The following is an 11,531-nucleotide window of genomic DNA, read 5'->3' on the forward strand; positions in this document are numbered from 1 at the left end:
AAAACAGTTCAAAAATGATCTGTTCGTGCACTGGACGGGCAGAAGGTGGTCTTTCCTACCCACATTGAGGGAGGGGGGCTCCCCAGCAAAGGACATCAGTAGCTAGGAGAAATAGAGCAACCAGTAAGGTGCTTTCCATGCAAGCATAAGGCCCTGAGCTCAGAGCCTCAGTACCCATGTAAAATGGCAGTCACTGTAGCACGGACCTATACAGTGAATGTCTCTAATCCCAGCATGCTGGGAAGCAAGCACAGAGGGACCTCTGAGATCACTGGCCAGTCAGCTTAGCCAATTTGGGGACCGTAAGGGAGGAGTTAAGAGAAGGACTGGGGAGCTGAGGGGGTTTGCAACCCCATAGGAAGAACAACAATATCAAAAAACCAGACCCCCAGAGCTCCCCAGGACTAAACCACCAACCAAAGTGTACACATGGAGGGACCCATGGCTCCAGCTGTATATGTAGCAGAGGATGGCCTTGTCGGGCATCAATGGGAGGAGAGGCCCTTGGTCCTGTGGATGCTCGATGCCCCAGCATAGAGGAATCCTAGGGCGCTGAGGTGGGAGTGAGTGGGCAGTTGGGGGAGCACCCTCAAACAAAGCAGGGAGGGAGGGGGATGAGATGGGAGGTCTGCGGAGGAGAAATCATCGGGAAGGGGGATAACATTCGAAATGTAAATAAAATAACAACAACAACAAAAGGATAAGTGCCTGTGTTTAAGCCAGAAACCCACATGGTAGAAGCAGAAACAGAAGCAGAGAAAACGATTCCGGCACCTCTTCCTCTGACCGCCTCCATATGCTCGCTTTGACATGCATGCACGCAAGATAAACAAACCAATGCGAAAGGAAGATCTTTGAAAGTCGAGGGTGATGGCAGGCACCTCGTGTCAAGCTCTGACCTCCACGTGCGCACCCTCGCAGGCACCAGCGCATGCATACCCAATTAGATAAGAAAATGGTGTCTGAGGCTGGAGAGGCGGCTCAGTGGTTACGCCCATGCCTCATTTCAGAAGACCCGGGTTTGATTCCCAGTACCCACACAAAATAAAAATAACCCCAGCAGCAGAAGGACATAAGCAAAGTAAAATAAGCAAAATAAAAGTGCATCTTTAAAAATGGATGAATGAATGGATCAATCAATCAATCCTGACTGAACAGGCTCCACCGTCTAAGGGCGTAGCTTCAGGTCCTGTGTGTTACCCTCTATTGGTATTTGTGGCTTCCTCATCTCAGCCCCAGTTTCCTTAGGCACACATTAGGATCAACTCCATCCTCCTCTTAAACAGGATAAATAAGGGGGACCATTCTCTGCAGAGCATTAGACTGTCTTTGACCTGAGGGCTCCTTCCAAGGCTCTTATCGAGTTCCTCTAAGGCTCTCCTTGAACTGTGGCCCCTCCAGAGCTCTTACTGACTTGGCAGTTCCACCTACATCTCCAACCGAGTTTAAGATACCATTTCCTAGACGGTTACAACCCCTGCCCCCCAGTTCAGAATCAGACTCTGTGTCCCCTGACTCCTTGTGGCACATTTTGAAGTGTGCCTATATCCAAAGACTGTGCACTCCCAAGCCGTCTTCCCAAGATGCCCTTCCAAAGTACCCTAGCAACTGACAGAAACCCTCAAACAGAAAAGACACTGTGCTCCAATCAGCATCTGGGTCCCAAGTAAACCACCTTGGTGGGCTCTGGAGGAGCAGAGGGTCCCCTGGGGTAGACCTGGGCCATTAAGAGACCCTCCCCCCAGGCAGATAGAGAGATGGCTCAGTGGTAGAACATCTACTCAGTGCTTCCCAATACCCTGAGCTCAACCCACAAAGCCATGATTCTTTTAAAAAGGCTGATGTGCACCTAAGGACCAGGATTTCTGGGAGGGAGCCTAGATGAGGTAGGAAGGTGCTGAGGGACCCATGATATAGACAGAGCATGTGAAGACAAGAAGGAGAGGAGCTCTAAAGTGGAGACAAGTGTGTGCTGTGTCAGAAAGTGAGCTAGAAGAAAGGGACAGGGTTCAAGTGAAGGGGTCGGGGAAGTGGCTCAGTGGATAGAGTGCTTGCCTGGCATGCACACAGCTCTGGGTTCAATCCTTAGCACCCCATAAAATGGGAGTGTGGCTAACACATAGAATTCCAGAACTCCGGAAGCTAAAGGAAGAAAGGCCAGAATCTTCTTTGGTTACAGAGCCAGCTCAAGGCCAACAGGTGTTATGTGAAACCCTCGCTGGGAAAATTAGATATGTGATAGATAAGACAGACAGCTAGATAAATATAGATGATAGATAGATATAGATGATTGATAAATAGATGATAGATTGATAAACAGATAATGGATGGATAGATGGATGATAGATACATACATACATACATACACACACATACATAGATAGAGATGATAGATTTATAAATAGATGATAGATGGATGGATGGACGGACAGACAGATGGATGGATAGAGAGTTCTCTGTGAATCATGGCGTTCCCTAGTTCCTTCCAAGACCAAAACAAGTGATACTCTGGACAGCTGTCTCTGGGTCATTTTGAATGATGCCCCTGAACCAAAGGCCTCTCATTTTCCCCTCCTGGCTAATGAGCTCCCCCCCCCCTTTGACCTCATGGTGATAAGGCCCTGTTCACACAGATAGTTTGTCTCTGATCTCTTACTCTAACATCTGGGTTTCCTGATGCTTGTGCTTGTTTGTTCCTAGGGCACAGAGGACCCTACCCTCAGAGGAGGTGGCCATGCCCCTGCTGTGATGGGTATCAGAGTAGCCATCCTGTGAGTGGATCACAGAGTGAGGGATTACACCCTGCCTAAGTGTAACAGTGGGGTTCCCCCACACAAAGAATGTTTACATCTCAGTGGTCAGTATTCTCCCAGCCCTCAGGAAGGGACCAACAGGTAAAGTATCAATGCCAGCCCATCTAGTTGACTCCAACTGGGCTTTAAACCCAAGATGGGACTGTTCAAAGGTGTCACACAGTCTGACACATCTGAACACCCAACCCAGCTTTCCCACATAACTGCAGTGTGACCTTTGGGCAGTCCCTTGAATCCTCTGAATGCTGCCCTTGTCGAACGACCTGGGACCTGAGACCATGTTGGGTGTGGTGCCCAGTAAGTTGCAGATGCCCCATCACCTCTAGGTCTCTTAGCCTCCTCTTGCTTTCCTGACTTACCCTATGCCTGGTGTTGGTATTCTGTCTAAGCTCCACCCCCACGGCTACCTGGGAACAGCCAGGTATGCTCCACCCACAAATGCCTGGCACTATAAAGGGGCTGCTTGCCCTCTCTTACCCTCTTTTACTTCTCTCACGATCTTACCCCCTCCCCCATCTCCCCCTTCCAGGTGCCCATGGCCGGCCACCTTTCCGCTCTTCTACACTTCTCTCATTAAACCTCTCCACGTCTGGATGTTTTCTGTTCAGGCACGGGCCGAGACTGAAAACCTAACATTGCTGCCATGCAACCCCTAACACCTAGTACAGACACCAGCAACACTGTGCCTGGAACAGAGCTAGGATCAGAGAGTAGCCGCTTGGCACTTTCTCATGGAAGAAGAGGACTGTAAACAGAGCCCCATGTGGGGACTGGGCATCTCAGCCCCCACTAAGGGGGCTGTTATCTCTCCCCTGCTTGTTGCCATACTCCCCTGCAGTTTCTTTCTGTGTGGACAACTGCCTTGGCAGGTCTAAAAGGAAGAGTAGCCCTCATCCTACAGCAGTCTGAAGGCCATGCTCAGGCCTTCAGACTGCTGCCTCCCTGGGCTCGGGGCAAAGATGGTGCAGCCCACCCCTCCATATCCGTTTCAGGAGAATTAATCACTTTCCTCTTGCTGTTCCTATGTGTGCACAGCATACACATCTATATCATCTACCTCTACATATACATATACATGTACATATATACATGTACATATAGCTTGTATATATGTTTATACATATACACACATATATACGTACACACGTATATGCACATATATACATAATATACATACACATATATGCATACATATATACATACACACATACATTCATACATACACACATACATACATGTGCGTGCATGTGTGTTGCCCATACATGCCCATGTAGAAATCAGAGGAGGTCAGGTGTCTGCTCTGTCACCCTGTTGCCTTGTTCCCTGATTTCAGTCATGTGCGCTGGCCAGCAAGCCCTAGTTTCCTCCTCTGTCCACTCTGTCAGTCCTAGAGCTTCAGGTGCGAGCTGCCTTGTCTAGCGTGTATGTAGACGCTGGGATTTGAACTCAGGTCCTAATGCTTGCACAGCAAACACTTCACTCACTGAGCTCCCTCCTCAGCCTTCACCGGAAATGCTTCATGTCACCTGGGACAAGTGTACAAAACAGATACACAAACCAAACATTCGTCGAGACAGTCTATGTAGCTCAGGCTGTCCTGGAACACGCGATGTACCAGGCTGGCCTCCAACTCACAGAGCTACCCCTGTCTCCACCTTTCGAATGGTGGAATTAAAGGCATGTGCCACCATGCCCAGCTAAATCATAAAGTTAAAAAAAAAGCCCTTTGGTGTACATATTTTGCCAATTCATTAAATATTATGGCAAATTTACATATCAACAAGATAGATGTTTTTATATAAACAATTAAATCTTGGCTGAATATTTGATCCTTCAGGACAAAGAAACTTTTCAACAGAGTTGGCGGATATTTTTAAATTATTTGTTTAATTAATTAATTTTTTTTACTTATTCACTTTACATCCCATTCACTGCCCCCCTCCCAGTCATTCCCTTCCACAAGTCTCCCCCATCCCCTCTTCCCTCCTCTTCTGAGTGAGTGGGACCCCCTGGGTACCCCCTCAACCTGGCACTTCAAGCCCCTGCAAAGATAGGCTCGTCGTCCCCCACTGAGGCCAGACAAGGCAGCCCAGCTAGGAGAACATATCCCAGTACAGGCAGCAGCTTTTGGGATAGCCTCTGCTTCCGTTGTTCAGAATCCACATGAAGACCAAGCTTGTGTATGATCAGGGAGGCCCAGGTTCAGCCCATGTATGCTCTTTGGTTGGTGGTTCAGTCTCTGGAGCTGGTGGATATTTTGATCTCAGAACCATCCAGAGCTGAGACTACCGCTTCACGTGAATACATGGTACAGAATGGCGGGCATGTCTTTAGAGCCGTTTCAGAAACGGTTGCAAGTTCTATCCTAATTCCAGGCCAAAATCCATTTAAAGATTTGTTGTTTTAGAAATAAAAATCAAGTGAGCTACTCAAATGGCAGTTTTAAAAAATCAAATATCGTAGCACAATAGACTCCAAAGGTTCACTAATGTGATGCACACTGAGAAGCGTTACGAGGAAAAGACTCCGAGTCTTTGATTTCTGTAATTAAGTCATTACATTTCCATAAAGGCAGGACGCTGTGTTTGTGCAGCCAAACACTGCAGGTCGTTGCCTATAGTAGTCTTGAACCGGGACCTGGGGAGGCTTTTGTTGACGTTGCATGGTGAGATGGCTTGTGCTGTGAACAGTATTGTTTCGTGTTTGGATTAAGGGTGCGGTGAAGTCATGGAAGACCACGTGGGTGAGCGCTGCCAGAAACAGGTGGAATCATTGTGGATTTGAGTTTGAATGAATTTTTGGTCCCTGTGCATTTATAAGCCCTTTTTTTCCCCCGGTCACCATCCCATCCAGTTACATGACTCCATAAGGGTCCCAACACAGTTGCTAGGTTCTATGCATCAGCGTGATCCACACAACAATTGCAGAGCAAGTAGACTTCTCTCCTCTTACAGGTACCCTACTCTGCCCTGAGCCCCACAATGACAAGAGCATGCCGCTCCCCAGTAGAACGCCAGGCTGTGAAACGGCAGGAGCCAGCCTCAGCAGGCTTCTGGCAGTGCGACATCACCTAGCTTGGGGTAGTGAGGAAGTGGTCATGCACCCCCCAGGCAGACCTACCTATAAAACATCCTTTTGGTTCCTTATCCCTGGCATCTGGTACCAATCTGCTGTCGCCTTTCCCAGAGGAAGTCAATTCTAAATGCTACCTACCCACGGCCAGCAGAAGTGGTGTCTGGGTGTGTCCAGGGCTGGGATGGTGCAAAGGTCAAGTCACAAGAACCTTCAAAGACCTCAGTCTGGCTCAGCAACTGGGCTGGGAAGGAGCTACTCAGGCCTGGAGTTGCTGGATAGAGCTCCTGGGGTCAGGAAGGGCCTGATGGGGTTTCTCCGGGAAGCTTGAAGGTTTTCCCTGGTTAAGTAAGGACTGTGAACCTGGGTAGACCAGAGGACTTGCCAATGAAGACTGCTTGATACCCAGGGACTTAGAGAAATACAACAGGGATTCATGAGTGTTCTTTTGGCCTAGGACTACTGTGTACTCAACTGGGGTGGGACAGCAAGGAGGAGCACCAGGTAAAGGGATGATGGAGGATGTGTAATCTGAAGATGACCTTCAAGGAAAACCTGGCTTGCCAGAGGCCATCACTATACCTGTCCTGTAGCAGCAGGGATTGGGGAGGGAGATCCAAAGACACTGGCTCACAGCTAGGGGGTCCTGACTGAGGACAATGGAAGGTCCTCAGGGAATAATGCCTCTCCACTGACAGAGGTCATATCTGAGCTTTTCTTCTTTGGTCTCCACCTCAATGTGTCAGAAATGGGGTTGATGGTGTCCTGGGAGCCATGTGACATAATTTTTACATCCACTTCTCAGCAATATTATTGACAAGATCATCCATACCCTGATGCATTCCCCGCTGCTCTCGGCAACCCCCAACACCGATTGGCTATACACATATGGATTACTTTCTAGACTTTCTGTAACGGTTCACCGGGCAATGAGTTCTGTTTTGTCCCCATGCTGATGTGTGCATCTATGTACTTCCATGGGATCTTTTGGAGTTTTTCTACTTCTGTGACTATTACTTTAAAAATATTTAATTTCTTTTAATTTTGTGCATACATTCATGTCTATGGAATGTGCCTGGGAAGGCTGGATGCCTGCTTGTCAGGTCCAATCCCCTGGAACTGGAGTTAGCCGGTCTTTGGTTTCCTTCCACCCTTCTTCACCCCTTTTCTTCCACCCCTTCAACCCCCTAACATTAGATAGGAGAGGGAAAAAATGATAGAAAAGGAAAGAGAGCCCTGAAAAAAAGTCAGCTTGGAAAAGGGGTGACATGATTTTTAAGCTACTTGATCCTGTTGATTAAGGGCATTGAGTTCCTTGGGGCCATTTTGATCTTAGCCACCAGGATTTTAATTTCTTGTTGTTGTTGTTTCTTCTTTGAGCACAGCTGCTTAATAAACCATGACCAACAACAAACAACAAACAACCCCCAATGCTGCCTCTTGGTGGCCTAGCATTTATATACCTTTATATATATATATATATATAAAGTATTTATATAGTCTCCAGCATTCTAAATGTCCCACAATCACAGAAACTATCTGCAGCTGGCAAAACCGTGCCCCTGATAGAGCACTAGACAAATCATAGTCAGCTGTTGCAGAGCCTCTGAAGCAACCCCATGTCCTACACCGGGGATTAAAATGAAAACATATTCTTATACCATTTCTGTGTTTTTCAGGGAAACCAAAAAGTCCACTACAGTTTTTAAGATGTATTTTAGATCTCTTGGAGTTGTGTGAGTTGTGTGTGGGTGTGCATGTGTGTAGGTGTGTAGATGTGTGTCTTTGTGAAAGATACATGAGTGCAAAGCCTACAGAAGCCAGAGAGATTGAGTTAGCTGGAACTGGAGTGACAGACCATTGTGAGCTACCTGACGTGAGTTTTGGAAAATGAATCCAGGTCTTCTGTAAGAGAAGTAAAGTTCTCTTAACCACTGAGCCAGCTCTCTAGCCCCAGGCATATTGTTATAAATGTTTTAAAATTATTTTTTAGGATAGTACACAGCATGCTCGCCAGGGCATCTTCATACACATGTGACTGTTGCTATACTTTGATCGCCTCTGATCCCTTCCCTCCAGCTGCTTCCCCTTCTCCCCAAGTTAGTCCCAACATTTCTTTCCCTGTTTCCTACCCCCTTAGTATCTATTCCTCCCTGCTGTAATGTTGTGAGCCACCAGACATGGGCGCTGGAAACTGAACTGAGATCCTCTGTGTGGTGGTTTCAATAGGTATGACCCGCATAGATTCATGAGTTTAAATGCTTGGCCACTGAGATGGCACTGTTCGGATGTGTGGCCTTGTTGGAGGAAGTTTGTCACTGTGAAGGTGGGTTTTGAATCACGCAGAGTCTCCTTCTGCTGCCTGGAGACCAAGATGTAGAACTCTTGACACCTCCAGCACCATGTCTTCCTGGATGCTCTCATGCTTCCTGCCATGATGAAAATGGATTAAACCTTTGTAAGAGTTGTCAAGGTCATGTTGTTCCTTCACAACAACAAAACCCTAACTAAGACACTGTGGAAGGGCAGCAAGACCTCTTAATCACTTTACATCATATATATATACACACATATATATATATATCAGAATGATCACATAAATAATAATTAATAATGCACTTTCAGGCTTCAATAAAATAAGAGATGTCAAACTCCAGATGAGATCAGTAATGAAAACTAATGAACAAAACCCTCTAACTACTGAACCAGCTTATAATTTGTATATACATCTATACACAAGTTGTAAACATATACCATATATAATGTGTGTGTATATATCGTACATAATTTGTATGTGCTATATATGCATATATACATATACATATATATACATACATTTATCTTTTTGGCCACATAAAATTCCACTGTTTATATGCTCTATAATTTCTTTACCCAGTCATTTGCTGATGGGAATTTCGACTGGTTCAATTTCCTGGCTACTGTAAACAGTGCTGCAGAAGCATGGATGTGTGTGGGTCTCTGTGGCCTGGGGACTTTTTGAAGGAACTCAATACTGATTTTCCCAGGGCTAGGCTCGTCAGCGTTTTCACCAGCAGTGATCAAGGGCTTCCTTTGTTCCATATCCTCTCCAGCATAGGTTATTTGCTTCCTTTTTAAAAAAAGTATTATATTTGTTTTCATGTGTGTGCACGTATGTGTGTGTGCATATACATATGTGTCTGTGTATATGCAGGAGTGCCTGTCTGTGTGTGTGTATGTGTGTGTATGCATGTGTTTCTGAGTGTGTACTGGTGCCTATGTGTGTACAGTTCCCTGTGTGTGTATGGGTGCATATGTGTGCATGCATGTGTGCCTGTGTGTGTACTAATCCCTGTGTGTGTACTGGTCCCTGTGTGTGTACTAGTCCCTGTGTGTGTACTGGTCCCTGTGTGTGTACTGGTCCCTGTGTGTGTACTGGTGTCTGTGTGGGTACTGGTGTCTGTGTGTACTGGTATCTATGTGTAATGGTGCCTGTGTGTGTACTGGTCCCTGTGTGTGTACTGGTGCCCATGTGTGTGTGGGTGCCCATGTGTATACTGGTGTCTGTGTGGGTACTGGTGTCTGTGTGTACTGGTACCTATGAGTAATGGTGCCCGTGTGTGTACCAGTGTCTGTGAATGTACAGGTGCCTGTGTGTATACTGGTGCCTGTGTGTATACTAGTCCCTGGGTATATACAGGTGCCCGTGTATATACAGGTGTCTGTGTGTGTACAGGTGTCTGTGTATGTACAGGTGCCTGTGTGTGTACTGGTGCCCATGTATGTACAGGTGTCTATGTGTGTACAGGTGCCTGTGTGTGTACTGGTGCCCATGTATGTACAGGTGTCTGTGTGTGTACAGGTGCCTGTGTATGTATAAGTGCCCATGTATGTACAAGTGTCTGTGTGTGTACAGGTGTCTGTGTGTGTACAGGTGCCCACATGTGTACAGATGTCTGTGTGTGTACAGGTGCCCATGTGTGTACAGGTGCCCATGTGTGTACAGGTATCTGTGTGTGTACAGGTATCTGTGTGTGTACAGGTGTCTGTGTGTGTACAGGTGCCCGTGTATGTACAGGTGTCTGTGTGTGTACAGGTGTCTGTGTGTGTACAGGTGCCCGTGTGTGTACAGGTGCCCATGTGTGTACAGGTGCCCGTGTGTGTACAGGTGTCTGTGTGTGTACAGGTGTCTGTGTGTGTACAGGTGCCCATGTGTGTACAGGTGTGTCCGTGTATGTACAGGTGCCCATGTGTGTACAGGTGTCTGTGTGTGTACAGGTGCCCATGTGTGTACAGGTGCCCGTGTGTGTACAGGTGCCCGTGTGTGTACAGGTGCCCATGTATGTACAGGTGTCTGTGTGTGTACAGGTGCCCATGTGTGTACAGGTGTCTGTGTGTGTACAGGTGTCTGTGTGTGTACAGGTGCCCATGTGTGTACAGGTCTCTCTGTGTGTATAGGTGCCCATGTATGTACAGGTGTCTGTGTATGTACAGGTGTCTGTGTGTGTACAAGTGCCCATGTATATACAGGTGTCTGTGTGTGTACAGGTGTCTGTGTGTGTACAGGTGCCCATGTGTGTACAGGTCTCTGTGTGTGTACGGGTTCCTGGGTGTGTACAGGTGTCTGGGTGTGTATGGGTACCTGGGAGGTCAGAAGCATCAGATCCTCTGGAGTTGGAGTTACAGGCAGTTGAGTCCAGCTCGTGTGCTGAAATCTGACTGAACTCAGGTCCTCAACAAGGATGGCACAAACTCTTGACCACTGAGCCATCTCTGCAGCCCTGTTTTCCTGACGACTGTTATCCTAGCTGCAGTGAGATGGAGCCATAGTGTGCTTCTGATTTGCACTGCTTTGATGAGTGGTCCTTTCATGTTTCTCGGCCATCTGCATTCCGTCCTTGAGAACTCTCCTCAGTTCACTGGCCCGTTTGTTAATCAGATCATTTGGCTCTGAGCTGTTTGGTTTTTGCAGTACACACACACGGGGGGGGGGGTGTACAATAAATCTTTACAGAAACCTAGAAATCAATAGCAAGAAAAACCTAGAGAACTTATGCAAATACATGGATATGGAACCGTATACTCCCAAATGACCTGCGGTTCACTGAAGAAGTCAGAGAGGAAAATAAAAAGTTGACGGAGGGCTGGTAAGATAGTTCAGTGGTTAGAAGGTCTTAATCGTTTGTTTTCATTTCCTGATCTGGAGTTTGACATCTCTTGTTGTATGGAAGCCGGAAAGTGCGCTCTTGTGTATGCGCTCCCTCTGACTTGCTTTAATGCAGACACCTGTAGACTACTCCAACGCATTGCATAGGTTTGGTGCCCTGAGCTTTCATTTTCATTTAACTCCAGGAGGCTTTTAATTCCTTTCTTCTCGATTTCTTTAAGCGACCTATTCATCAAGCAGTAGAGTGTAGTTGAATACCCAGGGGTTTGCAAATATTCTAATTTTTCTTATTGTTGATTTCTAGCTTTCTTTCTAATGCAATCAAATGTTATTTCAGCTCTCCAATATTTGTTATGATTTGATTTGTAGCCTGTTATGTATCCATTTTGAAGACAGCTCCATGAGCTCCCAGGAAGAATAGATATTGTCGGGAGCACAGAGATTCTTGTACTCAGAGAAGCACCAGGAGCACAAAGAATTTCAACCACACAGGAGAAGAC

The sequence above is a fragment of the Rattus norvegicus genome, chromosome 6 (genome assembly GCF_036323735.1).
Source record: "Rattus norvegicus strain BN/NHsdMcwi chromosome 6, GRCr8, whole genome shotgun sequence".
Lineage (NCBI taxonomy): Eukaryota > Metazoa > Chordata > Mammalia > Rodentia > Muridae > Rattus > Rattus norvegicus.